Source organism: Meles meles, chromosome 5, assembly GCF_922984935.1.
Source record: "Meles meles chromosome 5, mMelMel3.1 paternal haplotype, whole genome shotgun sequence".
Taxonomy (NCBI): domain Eukaryota; kingdom Metazoa; phylum Chordata; class Mammalia; order Carnivora; family Mustelidae; genus Meles; species Meles meles.
In genome coordinates this window covers 59417797-59431073 of record NC_060070.1, presented here as the reverse complement: position 1 = coordinate 59431073, position 13277 = coordinate 59417797, and the positions used below count along the sequence as shown (strand labels likewise).

Below are 13277 nucleotides of genomic sequence, written 5' to 3'. Positions count from 1 at the left end.
TCTTGTTGTTCCTTTGATTTAAAGCTATTTTTTCTGAAGTTATCTTCATTTGCTGTCAAGAGCTATTTTTAGCTCCTTCCCGATAGTGAACCAAAATTTATTCATAGAGCTGTACATTTTCTTTAGGTTTAGGCAGTTGAGTTACTTTTTGGATTATAAATTGACAGAAAAACAGGAATACTTATAAGACATATACATATAAATCTCACAGTCTTGGGTGTCTTAACTAAATAGGTACCCCATATATTGAAAGAGGAAATCTCTAGAAAATGCTGAGGAATTATGATAGATGAATGCCTGTAGTGCATAATAACTTTAATGAGGAAAAAATCCTCCAAGAAAATTTATGAAGCACCATTTATTACTATGATTAACATATTCATTCACTCAGCAAATACATATTGAGCACTTATCTTGTGTTAGACACTGTTCTCAGCTCTAATTCATCAGTGTACTACCAGGATAGACAAGATTACTGTCCCCCTGCTATTTTCCATTTAGGAGGAGGGAATGTGTGACAAGGAACAAGGAAACAAATAAATGAGATCATTACAGATTATAGTAGGTGCCTTTTAGAAATAAATGGGTAATGAGATAGAAGATCAGAGGAGGCACTTCAGTTAAAGAAATCAGGGAAATGTCGGCCAGAGAAGTTAACATTTGAGTTGAGATTGAAGGATCAGAAAGAAGCAGGTGTGTGAAGAACTAGTAGAAACATATTTCAGAGAAGAAAGAGTAGACAGAAGTCTGGAGATGGGGAGGAGGTTGGTGTGGTTGGAGCACAGAAAAAAATGAAGCCTGTTCCACAAGGAGAGGGCAGTAGGTAGCACCAGCTCTGTTATTTGAAGTACCCAGAGTATCGTGAAGAGGTGGGACCCCGTGTTCGAAATGTCTTATAACTTCTAAGATGACAACAGCAGTGCATTAAGCCAAACTTAGGGAGCTTGCGAGTGTGGGACCCCTGCAGCTGCACAGGTCTCACATCCATGCAGATGGGAAAGAAAGAGGTGGGAATGGTAGGGGAACAGAGAAAGAATTGGGTGAATTTCTCTGTCCACAAAAGGGAGAGTGATAAGACATGAGGAAAGGGAAAGGTGGTATCAGATTGTGTAGAACCCTGCTGGTCATTATAAGAAACTGGGGAGAAGTATAGTGTTAATATTTGCATGAGTAGAAGTAGGCATTTAGGAAACTGATTATAAAAATGGCACAAAATGGAAAAAATCACAAACTTAATATATTTTAAAGATTTCATACATGAATGAAAATGATGACATGTTTAAAGATGTATAAAATTACTATTTGTCTTGGTCTTAAATACAATTCCTAATGATTTTGCGAAATACCTCACAATTTGAAATCCGCATCTCTTCAACAATAGTCATTGGCCATTTGGGAATGCTTGCAAGTCACTGATACACCGATGCATTTCACTGATGCATAAAAACTTTCATTTTAAAATGACATCTGCAGGTTTCCCAAAGCTCTTCTTGTTACGTAGATTTTTGTGAACTTATTGTTGTCATGTCCGAGATCATGGCTTTTCCTGTGTTGGAAGGGATGGCTTCCTTTTCATAGGTGTGCTTTGGGGGAGTCCTTTCCCCCTTTCTGGAATTTATATAGTGATCTTAATTAACAACCTCCTCCTAAACCACCTTAGGACAGGTTATTTTCTGCGTTTGACTCCACAACTTTTGATAAAGTAGCTAGAAATACATGTAAATTGAATTTTTGAATGGTATACTCTTGAATTGAACAGTAATGGTTGATTGAACATTAATGGTTGTCCAGTTCTCTTTCTTTTCACCTGCATTCTTTGGATCTTTGCTCTCCTCTTTTAAGTAAGCCTTTCTTATACTTCTTCTGTCTTTTACCCAAAATTCCCTAAACTCATTTGATGTCTGCCTTGGAAAAGGAACTCGAACGTGAGTTTTTCAATGCAATGATAATAAGCACCACTTGCATTTAAATGGATCCAACTTTTCCGTGCAGATCTTGATGTTGGCATTTCTCATAGAGCATCTCCATTCGTGGTGGGGCTGGTGCTCTAGTTATATTACTGACTTCATTTCTTTCCCCTCAAGTTCCTTCTTCCTGAATCTGAATGTTTCTATTGTTAAAGGTTTTCTGAAGTCTTATTTTAAACCCTCAAAGCTCCAGAAATATTTCTTCAAACATATCCGCTGGCTGTGACAATGTTTGTCTTCAGATGTAAGTGGACTAATGGTGTGTGAATTCTCTATCATAATTTATAAAGACATTTTATGAAATTGACAGTAAAACTCTTATATACAGAAGTGAAGTAGAATTCTTCTTCTCTCGAAAATAACTTTCTTAAACTCATATTTTCTTCCACCATTCTATAACCCAACTTTGTACATTTAAGGAGTTTAAGGACAATGATTAGGCTCAGTAAGAGTTCGTCTAAAACAGCAGCATGACATAGATTACGTTACATCTCTGTGTCTACTCTCTCTCTCCATCCCTCCAAGTCCCATTCCTTCACAAAACCAGCTCAAGTCTTACTGTGTATGTAAAATTTCCCCAACATCCTCCAGCTTTCCCTCCCGGGATGCCTCATCCTGTGGGCTCTACCAGTAGCCTCTGTTTCACCAATTAGTACTCGACTGTGTATTATCTTCTGTTGTTTTCCATGTGTTTTCCCCCTCTACTCTCTTTTCACTCCTTTTTTCTTACTACGCTTAGTTAAAGCTGGCTCATAAAAGCTAAATGAGTTCATATCTGACATTATAAGTACTAATTATAGAATATTAAAGCTGGAAAGATCTAAGAAATCATCTAATTCATTCTCATTTTAAAGAGAAAACTAAATCTTAGAAAAAGGTGATTCGTTCAAAGTTGGTGGCCTGGATTTAGTGATTTTACTCCCTTAGGGAAGTATACATAATTTGGCACATTAACAAACTGTGTCCTGTATGCTTGCTGGAGTGTTACGTTTGTTGGGGATCCAGTTATATGGCATTTTGCTGGGGACTAGAGTTTCAGTGAAAATATAATGAAGGAAAGCAAAGTCCTCTATGGAGAGAAATTTAAGACTTTGTATTTTTTTTTAAAGGACTAAGTTTATGGATCAAGATTATAGTCAATTATTTTTCTTGTTACCTGTGCCCTGCATGTTTGAATTCAGTTTATTATTTATTTTAAAAATACTGACATTTTAAATTAAAGATGTGAAGATTTTCATTTTTATCTTTTTGAAACATTGTCAATATTCTCTGCTGCAAATAACCAAAATGTAATTCACATTAGACACATTTGTATATGTTAAGCTATATAGAAAATATAGTCCCTTTAAGAAAAAAAAGCTTCTTTTTTTAATGTTCAATTAGTCAACATATCTCATCAGTTTCAGATGTAGCATTCAGTAATTGATCAGTTGTGTAAAAGATAGCCCTTTAAACTCAAGAGAGAGGATGGTGAATTTCATATATGATTTATAGGAGTTTATGCCATTGCTGCTAATGAGAGAGAGCTAGATAGGGTTAAATATGAGGGAGAATGGAAAATGTCTGGAATTGCTACTGGGGGCAAGCGTGAGTCTACAAGAGATGAATAAATTGATTGCTACATTGCAACAGGAGTGCAGCTGAGGTTAATTGGCAAGGATTTGCACTGACTGCATCATTGCTCAGTCACTTTGGAATTAAGAGACAGTAGATAAAGTTGAAGGCCAAGGGAATGAATGATACAAAGGTGTTAATGATACTGGGACTGCTTTGGGCTGTCCCCATACTGAAAAAATCCCTAAAGGGGTTGAAGGGCTAGTGATCAAGATCATGGGGGTAAAAGAAGGTTTGTTCATACTAAAGAAGTAAGGGCAAGGGTCAGGACTTCTTTTCCAGGTTAGAAATTTGGAACCAAATAATGTTTTGAGTGCTGATGAGGTCCAAGGTTTGGACGTACCCCATTATGTGGCTAATGTGGAACATGAAAGGTTTGTTTTTTTGTTGTTGTTTTTGTTTTAATTTTATTGTATTTTTTCAGTATTCCAACTATGAAAGATTTTGAAATGAGGTGGCTCTTAGAAGACCATCATTATGTCTCTAGAAGGTGACAAGTGGTAGCTGTTTATGGGATGTATGGTCCCCATTCTCAAAGGGGAATGGATGGGCACATTAGTTTTAGTTGCTGAGAAGGCTGAGGCTAAGAGCAAAAAGCTGTAAACCTCCTTTATTGTTGGCCTTTGTGGGGGAGAGATTATACAGCCAATCATGGAGAAGATGGTAGGGGAGATGTGTTATCCCAGGAGCATCAGGATTCGCTGAAGGTGAATGGTTGAAGTTGCAGATATGGACAAGATGTAGTAGAGTGTGTTTATGCATCAACGAAGCCAGAGTCCACCAAGTTGGGAGAAGGAAGGTAACTAAGCAGAGGCTGTGTGCACCTGGTCAGGGACAGTGGTCCAGGACAGAAAAGGAGAAATGGGGACGAGAATAGGGCACATGCTTATTCACAAATACGGGTAGAAGGAACCAAAGTATGAGCCAGAACAAGAAGGTGGTTTGAGAGATGTGTTAGCTCAGGGAGAAGAGATGGGATGTTTGCAAAATTTTATTGCTAGAAAAGTCAGCAATGTCAGCTACTCTCAGCATCCAAATTGGTGGAGTGGAATCATAACCAAATTCTCTGCTTATGTGCAAGGTTTGGATAGGACTAGTTTGTACTGATAGTTTCGTTGAGATTTTGGTAAGAAGCATGGAGGACCAGAAAAACATACCTATTTAGAAAACAGCTTATTACTTTAAAAGCACTTAAAACACATTTGTATTGCATTTTTTAAGCAAGTGCATGTTACTTTTAAAGCAATAGATTCAAGCATATTCCTGCCAATATTGATTAAATATATGGGGAAACAAACCAAAGCTTCATATTTTTAGTGTTTCTAGAAACTGTAGAAAAATCAATTTTCTACTAAGAAAAAAAACCAGAAAAAGGTTTTCTTTTGAAAGTTAGAAGTGAAATCACTTCTTTTCTTTGCAAACTATATGTTGTTAGCAAGAAACAAACAAGGGCAGAGGGAAAAACTAGAATTGGTTGTTCTGTCCACCTACCTCCACCCTGCCAGCATCAGTGTATTTGTAAGACTATGAAAATCAAATATCAGAAAATGCTGGTTCATTCTTTGGAAAGCTCGCCATCGCGTTAGGATCCTTTGTTTTTGGCAGTCTTGCTTCATCAGATGAGACTTGGGACGTTTGCCAGCAGGCTCAATATGCAGCATCATCGCTCCTTCTCTGACCTCAGCATCCTGAAGTGGCTTTCAGTTCTTGCTGCCCTTATCCTGTCTTCTCAGTAAGTGGAGTGCATTTAGAGGGTGTCATTAGCTCCTAAGTTGAGGTTTGGACAACATCCATTTTCCTTTGCAAAGCCTTGTTACCCTACTTACTCTTGACCCCTTGGTGATTCTGTTGATGCCTATTTTTTAGTTTCATATTTTTCCATTAGAACTTGAAAGGCTCCAAGCTTGTCTTCCTGATTTCCTCCTCTTCATGCAGTTCAGTGTAACCCGAATTTCAGCTTTCTGAGATCTGTGAAACTTAAATCAATCCTGAGAAGTTGTTTTTGCAATTTAAAAAATGTCGGAACATCTTTTAAGATAAGTCCTGTGATAATGATGGACTCCTTAGAAGTATGCGTATACCATGTGGGATTATTGACTTCTATGTTTAAGAAATAAATCTTGCTAAGGATGATGATGCTGTTCAACAGTGATTTTTGCACTTGTGCATGATCCAAAGGGTAGTGTTTAATTATTCTACTCATGTGCCAAATGGCTATGTTGTTAGTTTATATAAGCTTGGCTTTTCCTCTTTGTACTTCCTTATTTTACTGTGTCCAAAAGTTACTCATTTTTGTAGTTAATCGTTAAAGCCCTAATGATAGGAATATTTGTTAAAGAATTCGATAATATTTCCATCCCTAGTTATGAGCTGGCCAAGGAATTTGGGGGGGGGATTTTAGATTAATATGGTTTTGCTTATTTATTTGTAGTTGTTTGGTGTTTTGCTTAAATTGCTCAGTATTTAGAAGTTGGATGTTTTGGCCTCTAGCTTATTTGACATCATTGTTAATAGTCCTTCTTATGTTTTGCTTTGTGGATCTTTCTTGTTAATGGGAGGAGTTTTTTGAGCTGAAGTAGCAAAGCAATTTATTCAAGGATCTACTTGACTATAATACTATGAGGATTAGCATTTCTAAATTCTAGATTATTTTGTACCTTAGCCTTGTTACTCCTTGTAATTCACATTAATGAGAAGAAAAAGACTCTCAGTCATATATCCGTATTTTTGAAGTTCAATAGTACATAGGTGTCAGCATTCACAATAAGAATATATAGTTTAAACACGAACAGGGATATGTAGAATAACACATCTAGATGTATATGTAGATATACAAACACAAGTAAAGTATAGATTAAATTTGCTCTCTGTGATTTCTCTGTTTGTCCTCAGTCAAGGAATAAAATGGAAGAAATTTTAAAATACTCCCAACTTTGGTTGGCAAAATAGAACTCGATTGAAAAATCATCTGACACCAGCTTACACGGGAGTTTTTAAGATTTTGGTAGAGAGTTGCATGCATAGAGTTACCCCAGGGTAGCTTTTGTAATTTAGAAACATGTTTTTATATTTCATGCATTTATTTGTGTAAGTTGGTGGCATGCAAGTTGAGAACTATTACTTGTTATTATCCAAATAAGTTTTCATCATCATCTCTGTGCTACTTAATAGAAGCATACTAGAGGAAAGTATAATTTTGAATATTCACATGCCCACTTGTCTGTGTAGGTTTAGTTTTAAAATGTTTTTCACAGTGACTCACCTTCATTAGCTTTCCAAAAATGACAGTTTGAAAGACAGCCCTTGTTTGGACATGTGAGTTCTTATGTGCTTGTTAAAAATCAAGCCAGAAGGATTTGGGGAAGATGGTGGTAGAGTTTTTCAATATCTTTTGTCTTTGTCATTTTCTTCCCATTCCTAAATTAGTTACATAAAAAGAGAGCAACTAGACAAAACAAACAAACAAACAAACAAAACAACTCTCTGGGCAACATTTACAATAAAACTAGGCAATAAGATAGCCCCCCAAATAAATCTGGGTGCCTACAAGCCACCACCAGCCATAAAACCTGCATGAAGATATCTTTTTCTGTAAAATCAAGGAAAAGGAAGCAAGGTGCCTGAGAAATGGAGAACCCCAAAACAGACAACAGGTATTCAGTGGAGAACTCAAAGAGCTGGATTGGAAGCAGGGCTCTGAACCTGGGAGGAGCCCAGAGGGTTGGTCTGAAGGTGCTGCTGCGCTCTGGGCTTCTGGAGTCCTTAGACCTGACTTCCTAGGGCTTCCTTCCAGGAAAAGATAAACTGTATAAACTGCTGGGAAAGACACCGACATAGCAGCTCAAAACAATGGAGATGAAAAAGAGAATTGGTCTAGTCCAAAATAGGACAAGGAAGAGGACCAGAAAATCCCCAAACTCAAGTTCCCTATTCTTTAATACCCCACAAAAGCAATAGAAGAAGGAGCCCTGTGAAGTTAGAGAAACCATGGGGCGCCTGGGTGGCTCAGTTGTTAAGTGTCTGCCTTTGACTCAGGTCATGATCCCAGGGTCCTGGGATCAAGCCCCACGCAGGGCTCCCCACTTAGCAGGAATCCTGCTTCTCCCTCTCCCACTCTGCCTGCCCCTGCTTCTGTTCTCTCTCTTGCTGTGTCTCTGTCAAAAAAATTAATAAATAAAATCTTTAAAAAAAAAATTAGAGAAGCTTTCCTGAACCTGCATGACGCTTCCCTGAATTAGGAACATAGGTTTCACGACAATGACAAAATTGAGGAGCAGAAGGTATCAAGATCAAATCTCGTATAAAGCAATTATAAGCAAATGATATAGGAACCAAATAATATAAGTCTAGTAAAGTTTACCAAAAATATGTGCTCTTTGAACAGGTCAAAACTGTAACCTACTATTTTAAAAATAAGCTTAGGAAAATGAACTAACCCATGAAAGAAAACATATATCAGAACTGGAAAATCTTGGAAAGGGTAAGGTGACAGAACTCAGGAAAGAAATAGAAATAAAAGAAAAAACTCATTTCAAAATTAAGACTAATTTTAGTCTTAATAAACAGAATAGGTAAGTATCTTGAGAGAAATAGAAGACAAACTTTAAAAGTCAAAAAGAAATGAAGAAAGCAATTTAAAAATCTAAGAGAAAATAACAAATATTGAAGATGGGGAAAAAATTACAAGTATGAATAATAGGAATGCAGAATAGGAAACCCAGAGTAAGAACAAATACTAAAAATGAAAATTCAAGGAAAACCTTCCTCTCTGCCAAAAAAGAAAAGGCGGAACTATATACTGAGAGTATATCACATGCCTGAGAACATTGACTCAGAATGACCAATACTATAATATACTCTGATAAAATTCCTGGACTTTAGAGTCAAAGAAAAAAATCTTCCAGTCTTTTAAACAAAAGGAACAACATCACTTAAAAAAGAAAGAAAATTAAATAATCAACAGCAAAGCTTTTTTGTTTGTTTCTTTTCACTTTTTTAAAAATTCTTTTTATTTGGGGGGATATTAGAGGGTATTTTTCTAATTTAATTTTTTTTCAGTGTTCCAAGATTCATTGTTTATACACCACATCCAGTGCTCCATGCAATACGTGCCCTCCGTAATACCCACCACCAGAATCACCCAACCTTCCACCTCCCTCTCCTCCAAAACCTTCAGTTTGTTTCTCAGATTCCACAGTCTCTCATGGTTCGTCTCCCCCTCCAATTTCCCCCAAGTCACTTCTCCTCTCCATCTCCCAGTGTCCTCCGTGTTATTCCTTATGCTCCAAAAGAAAATGGAAGGACATTTTTAAGAAACTGAAAGGAAGAAAACGTGTGAGCCAAGGATTTTATATTGAGAAAAACTAGCCTTCTACTATCTAGTAAGGACTCGGGAAAATTATCACTAACAAACAAGAATGTTGGTCCTGTGAGCACTTCTTGAAGATGTACTAGAGACCAGGCTTCAGACAAACAAAATAACTGGAGAAATAACATCCTAAGGACAGATGGAGACCATTAATTATACTGTTACCTATAGAGCTTAAACTAAGTGGGGTTAACTAGAAGGGGCTCCTACTGGCCAAAGATAGGACAGTTTGATCTTCAATAATGATAATAGTTGTAATAGACCAAAAACCCATCAAATATGTTAAAAATCTACAAGTTCATAATGATTCATGAAAATAATAATAAAAAAAGGTCATCTTTGGAGGATGATAGGAAGCCAATATGTTGCTGGGGAAATGGGTCAATAAAAGGGCAAAATCAAACATGTAATCCTGCCTTTCCTGAATGAACTGTATTACTGAGTGGCTGAAGAGTTGACACGGGGACATGCCTTCATATAATATTTCAACTAATAAATGAAAATGGATGATAGAATTAGAAGGCTGCCATTTTAAAACCCCCATTGGGTGGATATTAGCACGACATCAATGAGGATCACAGAAGAGTGATAACCAGACATCACGTGCCTACCAAACACTATTGAGTCTTGCCAGATCACACTTGAAGCTGATGCATTCTCTCCATCCAGCTGCTGGTTTGCAGGATATCCAAGGGACTGAGGAACGTGCTGAACTACACCAAAAATAGTCAGCAAAGTTCAGCTACATCACATTGCCTGTGTTTTACAACGTAAACTGTAAGGAAATGGCTATGGAGGAGAAATTTGTAGATATTAAAAGTGAATTAAAATATATCAGTTTTTGAAATGAGCAACTACAGTATCTAGGGATAGACTTTGGGGTGAAAAAGGTATTTTTTACACACAAGGTTGTTGCTTATAAAAAATGAAGATAATGGTTATTATGGAACGAGAGGGGTGGAACGAGGCACATGGAAGGGGCTTCTGGAATGTCTCACAAAGTTCAGTTTCCTGATTGGATGGTATTTGCCTTATATATTCACCAAGTCATGCATTCGTTGTGTATAGTTTTATATATCTGTGTTTTGTTCTACAATAAAAAGAATTAGAAAATAAATCCGTCCAGTCACAAACATTTTAAGGGTGGGAATCCCTAGGTGATCAAAAAGCAGGCAATTTTTTCTCTTTTTTTTCTTTCATGGGTAGTTTTTTTTCTAATTCTACTTACACGAAACGTGTCTTAGACCTGCAACTTAAAAGTCATAAGATGACATTTGGATATGAATTTCGTAAAAAATCAGCCACAGGGTAGCTTAATGTAATAATAGGTATTTTAGTCGATGACTATAAAGCTCTTAGCTCTCACAAAACTTAGAACTGTTGTTTTTCTAGGAGAAGGGATATAGTGCTGGTAGGGTGAAAAGACCCAGGTTTGCAAGAGCAGCTTTCTCCTTACTGACTTGTAGGTCTGAAAGCTTTGGTGTCAGCTTTCGGAGGGGTCAAAAAGTAATGCTAATCTTACCACCCTTGATGGTAAAATGAGAATGAAGGAAAGCTATTTATAAGGTGCAGAGTTCCATGCCATTATATTCCCCTTGCCTCATATAATGAGCTCTTCAAAATCTTTTGTTCTCCTTCTTTCTTTCTTACAGCAATAAACGAAAACCTTAGTCTTTCAGGAAAGACGTGGATAACTTAAAATGTCAGATAATTTGTGTAGTAATGAGTGTTTCTTTCAATTTCATCCTCAGATCATAATATCAATAGTTATTTGCTTAAAAAAGAAAAAGAACAAAGTATTATACCTAGCTTGAAGATAGAGCTGCATTTGATTATATTCATTATGCTAGGTGGGTGGTCTTTGCTTTTTACCAACTGTTGCTCTAGTGCTTTGAAAGAGAGAGATATTAGATACTGTCATTACATAGCAAATTAGACCAAATATGTAAAAATATCTTTTCCCTTTTTTGGGGGGTCAGAAAATAGGTGTGATTCATTTTCTTGGCTCTCTTTCAACTAAAGAATTATATTTTGCTAACCTGAATGTAACACCTAGTTTTTGTGTGATGAATTACTTTCTACTTTTTCTTTTAATACTACATAAAAGCTTACGGCATTAGTGAATTCAATGCCTTTAGATTATAAGTATTGGTGGAAGTTTTTGTTCCTCTTGTTATGAAAATTCATGAGGAAATAAAAATAATGCTATTTCTGCATGAGAATATACTTTTTTTTCCAAATACTAAATTTGAGCGTTATCACAATTAACTTCAGCCCCCACTGTAACTTTTTCAGAGGCAGGTTGGTGCTCTTTATTTGTTTTTTGTTATTTTTGTTTTGTGGGAGATGGGGTTTTTTTGATGGTTGTTTGGTTGGTTTTCCTTTGTTCTTCCACATCTTCAGTGTCTTTACCTAAAGAATGTTTGATGCAAAATTGGACATGTACTTTGAATGATGTGCATTTTTTCCCCCAAGCAAAAGTTCTTGTTGAAACCTAAATAGAGATAAGCTAGAAGAACATTATGCTAAGTGAAGGAAGCCAGTCCCCAAAGACCATATATCGTCTGATTCCATTGATAAGAAATGTCCAGAATGGGCAAATCTGTAGAAACAGAAAGATTAGTGTTGCCAGGAGCTGAGGGGTGGCGACAGGGTTAGGGCGGGGCGGGAGTAGTTGTGAATGGGTACAGGGATTCTTTTTTGAGCTAATGGTTGCAGAACCCCAGGAATATATAAACAGCACTGGCGGAGGCGGGCTGCTAAGTATCCTGGTACCTTGCCCTCCTGGCATTTCCCCCCACTCACCCCACCCAGGGCCACCTGAATGGAAAGCCTGGATATGGCTTGAAAACCACTGAGCTCAATGGTAGAACGTTTTTATTGCCAGAGGAAGGTGGGCTAAGTAATGGAGGCCAGTACTTCTGTATCTCATTGTATATTAACAAGGTTTAAGATTACACAGAAAAACAAGTTGAGTCATAAATGTTTTTCTTTGTATTGGGGTCTTCTTTTTCTATTTCTACCATGGAAAGCTTCTTCCCTTCTTTTCCTCTTTATCAAAACATGCGGGAGAACGCATCTATCGACGTAATGATCTGCAGTTGTGGTACCCATTGCCAGAGGTCCAAATGTCCTTTATAAGGTGAAAGGTCATTTTGGCTTTAGCCTCAGTCCCAGACATTCCTTCTGTAAAAATTTCCTTCTTTATTCCCAAGTGTTATTCTACTTCTTTCTCCTGTTCCATCTGGTTAGGTCTTAGTACCCCCAAACCATTATCTCTCTTAGCAACACTTTTCCTCTGCAGAGTGCCTTGGATTCTTTTTCTTTTCATGAATAGCTTATTTTCTGTCCTTCTTCTTTATCTTTGGAAGGATCTGTACCTAAATAGCTACAGACATTATATGGTTTATTCTGTGTTATTCTGGAAAAGACTGGACACTGGGGGGTCTGATGGCAAGGCCTAGTGACAATGTGGGTGGTGGTCCTTGCTATACTTTTTTTTTTTTTTTTAAGTAAAATGAAAATTGTTGAACTTACATTATAAATAACTTGGGCTTATTCCTCTCTGCTCTGCAAGCCTAGAAAATGAAAAGTTCTGTTAATTTTCTACTAGAGGCAGACACATTTAGGTAGAAAGAGAGCAGATGGAAAGCTACAAAACCACATAAGGGCTGACTCAGAATTTAGTTGTTTTAAAAAATAGTTATATTTTTTAAGCTTCTGTTTGCAAAACAAGTTTGTATGAGTCCTGTGCATGCTTGTCATGGAGGAAAAGACGGACTGGGGTGGGTGCAAGGAGAAGGGGGGCCAGGCAGCAAGTAAGCAGCGTATTTAGTACTGGGTTTGTTATTATAGAGGAGTTCTCTGGTTTTGTTTTGTTAAGTGATAGGAGTGAGGTCTGTTCAGGTTTAGGCTGAATAGCCAACTAGGAGTCAGAAAAACAAGACTTTAATTCAGCTCCCTGCAGGTAACGTAAATATCTTAAATGCCTCTTCACAAGGACCGAAGTTGGTATCTGTATAACATACTGTAAATAAAAACTAGAGTTGGTGATGGAGAGTCAGACGCTGAGGCTTAGGGAACAAATCATGGGATGAGAAGAGGGATTGGAGTGGGGATGGATTTCAGCTCGCTTCACCCCAAATGATTATTAGCTAATCATCTTGAAATGGTTAAGGAAAGAGGAACATTTTATATTGCATCACGAATTTAGTCCATGTCCAATAATGATATGTTTGTATGGCTGGGAAAGACAGACTGATAGTATTCCTGACAATATTGTGGCCCTGTTCCTTCTCTCTTACTTATTGCTTTCTCCTTTTCCAGAC

The 13277-nt window shown here is 37.2% G+C and overlaps 1 protein-coding gene across 6 annotated transcripts in view; it reads left to right on the top strand.

Annotated features, from left to right (window-relative positions):
- The window catches only part of UTRN (utrophin), a 505495-nt gene that overhangs the window by 460148 nt on the left and 32070 nt on the right, over positions 1 to 13277 (top strand). The gene's annotated exons all lie outside the window — the stretch shown is intronic.